The sequence below is a fragment of the Globicephala melas genome, chromosome 3, assembly GCF_963455315.2.
Source record: "Globicephala melas chromosome 3, mGloMel1.2, whole genome shotgun sequence".
NCBI lineage: Eukaryota > Metazoa > Chordata > Mammalia > Artiodactyla > Delphinidae > Globicephala > Globicephala melas.
Genome location: NC_083316.1, coordinates 105,390,837 through 105,404,515, shown reverse-complemented (window position 1 = coordinate 105,404,515; position 13,679 = coordinate 105,390,837). Strand labels below are relative to the sequence as shown.

Sequence of the window (13,679 nt, the reverse complement as noted above, 5' to 3'; positions counted from 1 at the left end):
AGTAAGCAACAGTTGACTTGAACCAGACCACTGAAAGTTGAATTCCTAAGAGATCTTGGTATCTTTTGGAACTAAACCAACTTGATGGGATTATCAGATTACGGGGGAGAGAATCCTACAAGCTGGACAGGGATTAGGCAGGATATTACTTAAAGCAGCTGGCAACAGCTGTACATCAAGAGACATACTGATTAATCACAGAATGGGTGAGAACTTAAGAGTCACCTTGAGTATTGGAACCAAATAAATAATCATTAAACTGTTGGTCATTGATAGGGCCAGTGGAGGTCAGGAAGAGTTCAGGAAGTGGTATGCATGATGCGTGGAGTCAGAAGGCATAGACTACAGCCAACACAAGGATGCCGGGTGCTGGCCCAAAGTGCTAAGTAGGGCAGGGAGGCCAGCCAGTTTCGAGAGTAGAATAGAAAGGACTTTGGATCTAATGTTCAGTTTAGTTTTTCAGGATTGGCCAGCTTAATGATAATGCTTGGATCTGAACCCTGAGTCCTAGATTTTATGCCATCTAAATATATGTATTTACCATAGTATGAGTTGAAATGGTGAAGTGAAAAGTCATAAAATAATATAGTTGGAGATAAATAAATATCAGCTTGTTACAATACAGTGTAGAAGAATTAGTAATGCTTTAAATCAATCCTAGGATTTGATAATCTCCTTCTACCAGGGAGCCAGCATCTGTGCTAGTGGTCCTACAGATATTACTGGCAATCTCTTCCCTGGTAAATCTGCCAGGGTGGCTTTAAATTTTTAATTTTATAAGCAAACTTCCTCCAATGTGTAGGAGTTCATAACCATATTAGGCAACAGAACACTAGGACAGAATTCCATTAAATTTTATTTAATGTCCATCCATCCAACATTTCATGACCATTAAGTATCAGGCACTGTGCTAGGCTGTGGATACAAAGAAAAAGTAAGATGCCATCTCTGTTTCTCTTCAAGGAAACTCTAGATCTGTTAGTAAAGAAAGATAAAGAGATATTTATATAATAGATGTTATGACTGTGGTATGCATAAGATTCATGGAAAGGCTAGTGAGTGGTTGGGGAGATGGTAGTGGTCATGGAAGTGGTTGCAAAAGACTTTCTGAAGAAGGATCAGAAGACACGAAGGGGACAGGGCTGGGAGAGAGGTAAAGGGTTAAGGCATCTTACAAAGAGGAAATAGCTGGTGCAAAGCCTTCACGAACCGAGCAGAGTGGCACTTTGGGGAAAATTTCTAGTAGTTGCACATGGCTGTAACACTTCAATTAGCCCTGAGTGGATGGTGGTGGCCAGAGTCGGACCCCCAGCCACACTGCCCAGCTAAGCCAAGAGTTTCATGGAAGCGGCATTGAAAATCTAATTTAAAAGAGCCATGGCGAGAAGAAGTTGCTGCTGCAGGTGGCCTGGCTTTAGGAAGACCAGTTCTGGAGGCTGGGGAGTCCAAGATGAAAAGTGCCAGCTAATTCAGTTCCTGTATAAACTCCATGAAGCCAGACATTTTGGACTGCTTTTTACTACTGAAATCCACAGATCTAGATTAGTTCCTGGTTCATAATTTTCAGAAGGACTGGAGAAGAGCAGAGATGAGAATGACTTTCAGAATTACAACAGCTTGGAAATCTTGAACAGAAGCCAGTCTGACAGGTAGAAAGTTTTGCTTTTACCATTTGGTTTAGGATTCTATCTGTTTGTTTTTTATTTTTCCTTTTTTTTCTTCCTTTTCTTCTGAGCCATGTGACTGACAGGGTCTTTGTGCTCAGGCCGGGTGTCAGGCCTGAGCCTCCGAGGTGGGAGAGCTGAGTTCAGGACACTGGACCACCAGAGACCTACCAGCTCCATGTAATATCAACCGGCAAGAGCTCTCCCAGAGATCACCGTGTCAACACTAAGACCCAGCTCCACCCAAAGGCAACCAAGCTCCAGTGCTGGACGCCCCATACCAAACAACTAGCAAGACAGGAACACAACCCCACCCATTAGCAGAGAGGCTGCCTAAAATCACAGTAAGTTCACAGATGCCCCAAAACACACCACCATACGTGGCCCTGCCCACCAGAAGGATAAGATCCAGGCCCACCCACCAGAGCACAGGCACTAGTCCCCTCCACCAGGAAGCCTACACAAGCCACTGAACCAACCTCACTCACTAGGGGCAGGCACAAAAAACAATGGGAACTACGAACCTGCAGCCTGTGAGAAGGAGACCCCAAACACAGTAAGTTAAGCAAAATGAGAAGACAGAGAAATGCGCAGCAGATGAAGGAGCAAGGTGAAAACCCACCAGACCAAACAAATGAAGAGGAAATAGGCAGTCTACCTGAAAAAGAATTCAGAGTAATGATAGTAAAGATGATCCAAAATCTTGGAAATAGAATGTAGAAAATACAAGAAATGTTTAACAAGGACCTAGAAAAACTAAACAGCAAACAAACAATGATGAACAACACAATAAATGAAATTAAAAATTCTCTGGAAGGAATCAATAGCAGAATGACTGAGGCAGAAGAGCGGAGAAGGGACCTGGAAGATAAAATAGTGGAAATAACTACCTCAGAGAAGAATAAAGAAAAAAGAATGAAAAGAATTGAGGTAGGTGGTGGTGGTAGCTGGAGCAGGTCAGCATTCATGGCCAGGTCCTTGAAGCTGGTGTGGTCTTCCTTTCAGCGTCAAAGGTTCCACACTGGTGGGAGTTGCTTCAAGGGCCGGACCAGCGCTGAGCACCTGTGGCTGATGCGGCATTTGAGGGACCCGTTTGTGAAGGCTGCGAAGGTGGAGAGTTACAGGTGTCGAAGTGCCTTCAAACTCCTGGAGGTGAACGAGAGGCACCGGATTCTGTGGCCTGGCCTCTGGGTGTTAGACTGTGGTGTCGCTCCTGGCGCGTGGAGCCAGGTGGCTGTGCACAGTGTCAACGCTGCAGGCACAGATCCCAGTGCTCCTGTTGGCTTTGTGCTTGGGGTAGATCTCCTTCACATATTCCCCCGGAAGGAGCAAATTTTCTGTGCCCTGCTGATGTGACTGACCCAAGAACCTTCCAGAGAATCTGAGAAGTGCTACCTGCTGGGAGAGCAGATGTGATTCTGAGTGACATGGCACCCAACGCCACAGGGATCCGGGGCCTCGACCATGACAGGCTCATCAGCTTTTGCTTGTCCCTTCTGGACATGGGTCCAGAAGTCCTGCACCCAGGGGGAACATTCCTGTGAAAAACCTGGGCTGGAAGTCAAAGCCATCGGTTACAGAAGAGACTGACAGAGGAATTCCAGAAAACAAGGACTGTAAAACCTGAAGCCAGCAGGAAAGAATCATCAGAGGTGTACCTCTTGGCCACACAGTACCGAAGAGGGAAGGGGGAAGGTCTGTGAAGGAATGAGAGTTTCTTCTGCTGTTTCTGGTTCTTTTTCACTGCAAATGTAGCTTGAGCCCTTTCCTGAAGTGTGGCTGGGGAGATCCGAGCTTGATCTGGGATGCAGTGGGCAGGACAAAAGGGGGACCTTTTCTTAAAGCCCAAAAGATATGACAAAACAATTCAGAGTCTAAGACATATGATAAAAAAGTCTCTATACCATGATTCGTGAGGAGGAAGAGATAGGCAAAGATTAAAGGATGAAAAGGCAGACTGAGGGAAGGATAAAAACATTGGGAGTCAGGCTTCCCTGGTGGCGCAGTGGTTGAGAGTCCACCTGCCGATGCAGGGGACACGGGTTCGTGCCCCGGTCCGGGAAGATCCCACATGCCATGGAGCGGCTAGGCCCGTGAGCTATGGCTGCTGAGCCTGTGTGTCCAGAGCCTGTGCTCCGCAACGGGAGATGCCACAACAGTGAGAGGCCCGCGTACTGCAAAAGAAACAAAACAAACAGACAAACAAAATACTGGGAGGCAGAGAAACATACACATGGACACCTTTATGTAACTTTCTCTTCATACCCACGTTAGTATGTTACAGAGAAACAGGCTGCCACCCTTGCTCCGAAACAACCCACAGGTTTCCAGGTGTTATTTTGGGTTTACCGTGTAATGTAGAAAAAATCTGAAGTTTCAGTCTGGGTATTTTTATCCATCTCTCTGGCGAATGATCTGGAAATACATCCATTCTTCAAGCAGTGAGAGTTCTCAGAACAATAAGGGAAGACATTTGGTATGAATTATGCATGGGGTGGGTGTGCTTTGTTTTTTCAATGGAATTGTTGCTGTAATACTCCAGCCTCCAAAGACTTAAAGGTAAGTGCCAAAGCAAGCAGAGAAGTGGTGTGTTCGTTTATTTCCTTTTACTCATACAGGAACTCGATGCAACTTTACAAAACAATATAGGCCATATTATTTTATGGTATTTCCATGTTTTTAAGTTCGTCTTTTGAAAAATTAATTTCTTCAAAACCATTTCCTGGAGGTGTGCTCATCTCTTAAGAAGAGTTTATTGATTGTAATGATGATTAAATGTGTAGACTGAAATAAAACGCAAAAAAAAAAAAAAAGAATTGAGGCAGTCTCAGAGATCTCTGGGAAACATTAAATGCACCAACATTCGAATTATAGGGTCCCAGAAGAAGAGAAAAAGAAACGGTTGAGAAAATATTTGAAGAGATTATAGTTGAAAATTTCCCTAACATGGGAAAGGAAACAGTCAATCAAGTCCAGGAAATGCAGAGAGTCCCATGCAGGATAAATCCAAGGAGAAACATGCCAAGACACATATTAATCAAACTATCAAAAATTAAATACAAAGAAAAAATATTAAAAGCAGCAAGGGAAAAGCAACAAATAACATACAAGGGAATCCCCATAAGGTTAACAGCTGATCTTTCAGCAGAAACTCTGCAAGCCAGAAGGGAGTGGCATAACATATTTAAAGAGATGAAAGGGAAAAAACGACAACCAAGATTACTCTACCCAGCAAGGATCTCATTCAGATGCGATGGAGAAATTAAAACCTTTCCAGAGAAGCAAAAGTTAAAGAATTCAACACCACCAAACCATTTTTACAACAAATGTTAAAGGAAGTTCTCTAGACAGGAGACAAAAGAAGGAAAAGACTTACAAAAACAAACACAAAACAATTAAGAAAATGGTAATAGGAACATACATATCGATAATTATGTTAAATGTAAATGGATTAAATACTCTAACCAAAAGACACAGACTGGCTGAATGAGTACAAAAACAAGACCCATATATATGCTGCCTACAAGAGACCCACTTCACACCTAGGGACAGATATAGACTGAAAGTGAAGGGATGGAAAAAGATATTCCATGCAAATGGAAATCAAAAGAAAGCTGGAGTAGCAATTCTCATATCAGACAAAATAGACTTTAAAATAAAAATTATTATGAGAGACAAAGAAGGACACTATATAACGATCAAGGGATCAATCCAAGAAGAAGATGTAACAATTGTAAATATTTGTGCACCCAACATAGGAGCACCTCACTACATAATGTAAATGTTAACAGCCATAAAAGGGGAAATTGACAGTAGTACAATAATAGTAGGAGAGTTTAAAACCCCACTTTCACCAAGGGACAGATCATCCACAATGAAAATAAATAGGGAAACAGAAACTTTAAATGACACATTAGACCAGAAGGAATTAATTGATATTTATAGGACATTCCATAAAAAACAACAGAATACACTTTCTTCTCAAGTGATCATGGAACATTCTCCAGGATAGATCATACCTTGGGTTACAAATCAAGCCTTGGTAAATTTAAGAAAATTGAAATTGTATCAAGTATCTTTTCCAACCACAATGATATGAGACTAGATATCAATTACAGGAAAAAAAACCTGTAAAAAATACAAACACATGGAGGCTAAACAATATGATACTAAGTAACCAAGAGATCACTGAAGAAATCAAAGAGGAAATCAAAAAATACCTAGAAACAAATGACAATGAAAACATGATGACCCAAAACCTATGGAGGCAGCAAAACATCTCTAAGAGGGATGTTTATAGTAATAAAATCCTCAAGATTTTTAGAAACCTCAAGAAACAAGAAAAATCTCAAATAAACAACCTAACCTTACACCTAAAGCAATTAGAGAAAGAAGAATCACCAAAAAAACCCAAAACAAACAAACAAAGTTAGCAGAAGGAAGGAAATCATAAAGATCAGATCAGAAATAAATGAAAAAGAAATTAAGGAAACAATAGCAAAGATCAATAAAATTAAAAGCTGGTTCTTTGAGAAGATAAGCGAAATCATAAACCATTAGCCAGACTCATCAAAAAAAAAGGGAGAAGACTCAGATCAGCAGACTTAGAAATGAAAAAGGAGAAATAACAACTGAAACTGCAGAAATACAAATGATCATGAGAGATTACTACAAGCAACTATATGCCAATAAAATGGACAATCTGGAAGAAATGGAAAAATTCTTAGAAAAATACAAGATTCCAAGACTGAACCAGGAAGAAATAGAAACTATGAACAGACCAATCACAAGCACTGAAATTGAAACTGTGATTAAAAATCTTCCAACAAACAAAAGCCCAGGGCCAGATGGCTTCATAGGTGAATTCTATCAAACATTTAGAGAAGAGATAACACCTATCCTTATCAAACTCTTCCAAAATATAGCAGAGGGAGGAACACTCCCAAGCTCATTCTATGAGGCCACCATCACCCCGATACCAAAACCTGATGAAGATGTTACAAAAAGAGAAAACTACAGGCCAGTGTCAATGATGAACATAGATGAGAAAATCCTCAACAAAATACTAGCAAACAGAATCCAACAGCACATTGAAAGGATCATACACCATTATCAAGTAGTGTTTATCCCAGGAATGCAAGTATTCTTCAATATATGCAAATCAATCTATTTGATAAACCATATTAACAAACTGAAGGAGAAAAACCATATGATCATCTCAATCGATGCAGAAAAAGCTTTCGACAAAATTCAACACCGATTTATGAAAAAAACCCTCCAGAAAGTAGGCATACAAGGAATTTACCTCAACATAATAAAGGCCATATATGTCAGACCCACAGCCAACATCATTCTCAGTGGTGAAAAACTGAAACCATTTCCACTAAGATCAGGAACAACACAGGGTTGCCCACTCTCACCACTATTATTCAACATAGCTTTGGAAGTTTTAGTCATGGCAATCAGAGAAGAAAAAGAAATTAAAGGAGTCCAAATCGGAAAAGAAGATGTAAAACTTTCACTGTCTGCAGATGACATAATACTATACATTGAGAATCCTAAAGATGCCACCAGAAAACTAATAAAGCTAATCAATGAATTTGGTAAAGTAGCAGGATACAAAATTAATGCACAGAAATCTCTTGCATTCCTATATACTAATGATGAAAAATCTGAAAGAGAAATTAAGGAAACTCTCCCATTTACCATTGCAACAAAAAGAATAAAATATCTAGGAATAAACCTACCTAAGGAGACAGAAGACCTGTATGCAGAAAACTATAAAACACTGATGAAAGAAATTAAAGACAGGACAAACAGATGGAGAGATATACCATGTTCTTGGATTGGAAGAATCAACATTGTGAAAATAACTATACTATCCAAAGCAGCCTACAGATTCAATGCAATCCCTATCAAACTACCAAAGGCATTCTTCACAGAACTAAAACAAAAAATTTCACAATTTGTATGGAAATACAAAAGACCCTGGATAGCCAAAGCAATCTTGAGAAAGAAAAACGGAGCTGGAGGAATCAGGATCCCTGACTTCAGACTCTACTACAAAGCTACAGTAATCAAGACAGTATGGTACTGGCACAAAAACAGAAATATAGATCAATGGAACAGGATAGAAAGCCCAGAGATAAACCCACGCACATATGGTCACCTTAGCTTTGATAAAGGAAGCAAAAATATACAATGGAGAGAAGACAGCCTCTTCATTAAGTGGTGCAGGGAAAACTGGACAGTTACATGTAAAAAAATGAAATTAGAACACTCCATAGCACCATACACAAAAATAAACTCAAAATGGATTAAAGCCCTAAATGTTAGGCTGGATATTATAAAACTCTTAGAGGAAACCATAGGCAGAACACTCTTTGACATAAATTACAGCAAGATCCTTTTTGACCCACCTCCTAGAGAAATGGAAATTAAAAAACAATTAACAAATGGGACCTAATGAAACTTAAAAGCTTTTGCACAGCAAAGGAAACCATAAATAAGATGAAAAGGCCCCCCCAGAATGGGAGAAAATATTTGCAAATGAAGCAACTGGCAAAGGATTAATCTCCAAAATTTACAAGCAGCTCATGCAGTTCAGTATCAAAAAAAGAAACAACCCAATCCAAAAATGGGCAGAAGACCTAAATAGACATTTCTCAAAGAAGATACACAGATTGCCAGCAAACACATGAAAGGATGCTCAACATCACTAATCATTAGAGAAATTCAAATCAAAACTACAATGAGGTATTACCTCATACTGGTCAGAATGACCATCATCAAAAAATCTACAAACAATAATTGCTGCAGAAGTTGTGGAGAAAAGGGAACCCTCTTGCACTGTTGGTAGGAATATAAATTGTTACAGCCACTATGCAGAACAGTATGGAGGTTCCTTAAAAAACTAAAATTAGAACTACCATATGACCCAGCAATCCCACTACTGTGCATATGTCCTGAGAAAACTATAATTCAAAAAGAGACATGTATCACAATGTTCATTGCAGCACTATTTACAATAGCCTGGACATGGAAGCAACCTAAATGTCCATCAATGGATGAATGTGTAAAGCAGATGTGACACATATGTACAATGGAATATTACTCAGCCATAAAAAGAAACAAAATTGACTTATTTGTAGTGAGGTAGATGGACCTAGAGTCTGTCATCGAGTGGAATAAGTCAGAAAGAGAAAAACAAATACCGTATACTAACACATATATATGGAATCTAAAAAAAGAAAATGGTTCTGATGAACCTAGGGGCAGGAGAGGAGTAAAGACACAGACATAGAGAATGGCCTTGAGGAGATGGGGAGGGGGAGGGGGAAGGGTAACCTGGGACGAAGTGAGAGAGTGGCATGGACTTATATACACTACCAAATGTAAAATAGATTGTGGGAAGCAGCCGCATAGCACAGGGAGATCAGCTTGGTGCTTTGTGACCACCTAGAGGGGTGGGATAGGGAGGGTGGGAGGGAGACGCAAGAGGGAGGGGATGTGGGGATATATGTATACATATAGCTGATTCACTTTGTTATACAGCAGAAACTAACAAAATTGTAAAGCAGTTATACTCCAATAAAGATGCTAAAATAAATTTTCAGTTAGGTTTGGACTTCATCTGTTTCATGTGGATTTTATTTCTCTAGTGTAATCTTCATGTATTATGTTTTTTACCCTCCCTCGATTTGAAATTCAATCGATTTTTATTCTTGCTTAACTTTCATAAGCAATGTGCTTAACAGTAGATGCATGTAATAAATCAAGGAATAATATACATAAACTTTCACTAATGTAGAAAGACGTGTGAAATCAGTCATTTAAAAAGGATAAGAATATTAATTTATTGCCTTAAATTAAGCAAAAGGAAATGATGTAATTGAGGCAATAAAAAACTAGGTAGTCTTTTATTTTTCTTTGGGAATGTTTTTCAAGAAGGACCAAAGCCTTTTTATATAATATAAATTAGAGTGTTCATTAGCATGTGCTGATGGGGAAGGAAAAAAGAAAACCTTCAACCAGTTTTTGTTTTCTTAAGAATTTATTCTGAAGTGAATTTTTAGCATCTTGATACTGCTTTATTGGCAAAGAAATTAAGGTACTTTATTTTGTTTGCCAATATTCCCACATATACATCTTTGTTTAGAACCCACAGTTTCTGCTAAATAAATTAATTCCCTTTGGCTTTAGATCAAAGCAACCTCAAAAGGACATCTTTTCTCAAATTCAATTACTGACTCTTGGGACTTCCATGGAAAAGTTATGGTTATAAAAAAGGAAAGATCAGCCACTTGCATCTGAAGATGTTTATAGCATTAAGATAGATGGATTATACAAGGTCTGCTTCTAATAGTTTCTCTTCTGATGATACAATTTAAAAAGATAAGCACTGATTCTTACTTTCAGAGTAGTCAGCTCTGTATTTTCCTCATTGTCCCCTGACGTCCTCTTGGATTTGGGGTGTTAATTATATTCCACTAACCTTCACTTCTAAGATCCCAAGGCTCTTATCTGCTCAGATCCACAAATAACATCAATTAGGTAAATGTGGCCTTTCCACTCTCTCATGCAATCCTGTTTAACTATCAGTATCATGATAATACATCTAGGATTCTGTAGCATGGTCCTGGTTTCAAATATTTTTGAGTATGGATGTAAATTTATATGTTAGAACTCAGGCAGCGTTTTGATTTTTAGTTCTAATAATATAATCACTATAAATATATGAGACATTAAAACTTTGAAATGAAAAGTGCATTTTAAAAGAGTTCTCGGGCTTCCCTGGTGGCGCAGTGGTTGAGGGTCCGCCTGTGGATGCAGGGGACACGGGTTCGTGCCCCCATCCCGGAAGATCCCACATGCCGCGGAGCGGCTGGGCCCGTGAGCCATGGCCGCTGGGCCTGCGCATCTGGAGCCTGTGCTCCACAACGGGAGAGGCCACAACAGTGAGAGGCCCGCGTACCGCAAAAAAAAAAAAAAAGAAAAGAAAAGAAAAGAAGAGTTCTCATTTTAAAACTGCAGGTAATCTTTTAAAAACAGTTATATATGAATTAATTAACATTATATATTACTATAAATGAAAGTGAATAGTGTCTGGTGGTGGCATACATTACAAAAAGTAAAAACATATTGAAACTACCTTTTGTCAGAAATTTACTTAGCAACATGGCATAAGATGAGAGCTCTTGGCACTCATCTTGAATTAGAAAAACCTATTCACCCTAAAGAGCTATCAAAATTGTTACTCTGGTCAACTGGGATAAGGGCCTGGAAGGGATGATTTGTTAAACAGTTGAGGTCAGAATCCTGTCATAGACAGTTCAGTGTGATAAAAATTTTGCCTTTCAATTATTTTTTAAATTTAGGAGCTTTTAAGATTTAAGGTAATATTATGATTCTATAGAACTAAGTAAGTTTTATCCTACTGACCTGAGTCTTTTAATGCTTGTTCTGCCTTTGAGGACTCATAAGAATTCTTGTTTTCATCTATGCATGAAGCATATGGGTATCTCTGCACCATCTCTTTTGCATCCTTTTATTTCTTTGACCTCAGAGATTCACTTTTTGGAGTTATAAATGATCACTTTATGAGAATACAATTTCTGTTTGTGGCCGAGGGCTCCTCTCTTCTTTGTTTGACAAGTTCTATACAAAATTCCCTGGAATAGGAGCAGGGTTCCTTCTTTATTCACTAGAAATGACCCAGGAAAAAAGGGGCCTTTGGACGATGTCTAGACTGTCTATCTTTGCAGAACAGATGTTCTAACAGTGTGCCCAGGTTGAAATGACAGCGTGTCATGGCAGGACTTCAGGTCTTGCTGGAAAATCACAGCAACATTCTCAATGATAATTTCTGGGATTAAGGAAAGCATGTGCAGAAGAGCAATAATGTTTTCAGATCTTGCAGGCACTGATTATTATGCCAGCATGATTAACACACCTCCTGGATCCAATGCATATTAAGCAAATCAGGAATAATGCTGTGCCTCTTACATTAGCTCTTTATTTCTTCTTAGTTCTATGTTCTTTGTCCAGTATTAAATTGTGGCTTTATTTAATTGAAAAAAAATTAAAGGCATGGTAGGGTAATCTAGTCCAAGGCAGTATATCTTTAAAAACAAATATTCTTCCAGACTACTACACTGCACATATGTATCTAATATATACATAAGAGTATAAATTGAACCCAATCCCACTGGCCAGAAAGAAATCCTGTGTCTTCAGAGAGAAGTTTTCCACTCTCCAGGACAATCTGGTCCTAGGCATCCTTTCTAAATTTGATTTGATGAGCTCAAGCCCCCCACAAGTATCCACTCATTCCTCCAAATTTATGCATATGACCAGTGTATCTAGCTTCTAACTTCAACCTCCTATCAGGAAACACTGAGTCATTAAATAAAATAACATTGTGGTTTCTGGGGAATACAGGAGAGAACATCGTTCCCTTTTTGTACTTTGGCACCAAGAGGTTGGTATCAGGAATGGCTGCACCAGTATCTACAGCTGACTGACAGTTGTTTGCAACCTCAAACTCTCCAGTTTATCTTCTGTTGACAAATCTCCATCTGCTGTGTGTGACAAAGGAGTGCTATTTCTCTACACATTTCTTAGAAGGAAACATCTTCCTTCTCGCCTCTGGTCTGGGTTTTTTAGCAGTATTTCCAAATAGCACATGCTCTTCTGGTGATCATAGCACTTGCCACCGTTAAGTAAGAAACCTCTGAAATTGATCAAGCTCCAATTCCCATGTACCTTGTCTGACATTTAGCTGGTGCTTGCCCTTTCATCCAAACTCTCTGGATACAGAAGCCAGGAGACTTTAAAAAAATAAAAAATAAAAAAAACTATTCCTAAGGGATGGACAGAAGGAAGGGAGCACCATTTCCTGATAACAGTATAATTCCAAAATTAGTCTTACAAACAAAGGAGGGAGGGGACCCTGACATCATTGAATTCCCACAGCTGATATAGCTAGCAAATACTGGACCTCAACCAAAAATTTCAGAATGGATCTTCTTACCCTTTGCTAATTATAAAATAAATAGATTTCCAGACTTTTTGCAAAGAAAGGGCTTAAATATGCACTTTGAAAATGATAGGGAGAGAAAGAAGAGAAATTTTTTACTTTCCTCACAAGATAAAACTGATCTTCATCGCATGGCCGTATTCTTCAAGTTTATGAGCTTTAACTAAAATAGATTAAAGGGGACAGTGAAAAGTATTTGGGTTTTTTTTTGGCTTCTGTCCAGAAACTTCTCCCATCTTCTTTTATCTGATAGTGCCCCCTAGCCCTTGACCTCTGGCACATGACCCAGGTGTGATAAAATCCCATTGCCCTGGCCATAGCAGTTGATCCAAGGGCGATGCAAGTAGAGTCAGTCAAACGGCTTCTTTGAGATTTCTGTATAGATTCTGTAAGAAGTTCTGTTCCCTTTAGTTGGGTACAAATTAAGGTTCTTTGGTTGCAAGTATTATAAGCCAATGCAGACTACTTTAAGCAAAAAGAGAGTTTATTGTAAGGATATGAGAAAGCTCTCAGTGATGAAGGAAAGCTTAACAGCCTGACCTCGTGGAGTCAGCCTCTAGAATACGGGTATCAAAATAGACAATTTCTTCAGGCGGCAGGGCCCAACCTTCGGAATGAATTAGCTCTAGCTTTTTTCTACCCTCCCTCATTCAACTCAGCTCAAGATTCAAGTTCCAGAAAAAAAGCAAGTGTGATTGGCTCAGCTAGTCACAAGCCTTTTCCTAGGTTAAGTAGGAAAGGGACACTGATTGACAGTCCCCCTGGACTGCAGAGAGCAGGAGAGGCATAGTTCCCCAAAGGAAAACCATGTTTCTGTTACTAAAAGAAGGGGGAAGTAGTTCTGAGCAGGCAGAAACTGATGTTCACCAAAGATTGATAAGCCAGGGCAGCCAGGGGACCTTTCCTGATCTGTGCCTGCAATAGCTCAAATGGGGCCAATAGGCAAAGAAGAGCCAAATGAACAGTCCAGAAACCCT

The 13,679-nt window shown here is 39.4% G+C and overlaps 1 protein-coding gene and 1 pseudogene across 1 annotated transcript in view; one reads left to right on the top strand and one right to left on the bottom strand.

Annotated features, from left to right (window-relative positions):
- Positions 1-13,679, bottom strand: part of CCDC192 (coiled-coil domain containing 192) — a 171,766-nt gene that overhangs the window by 46,833 nt on the left and 111,254 nt on the right.
- LOC115860183 (rRNA methyltransferase 2, mitochondrial pseudogene) lies at positions 2,631-3,477 on the top strand (annotated as a pseudogene).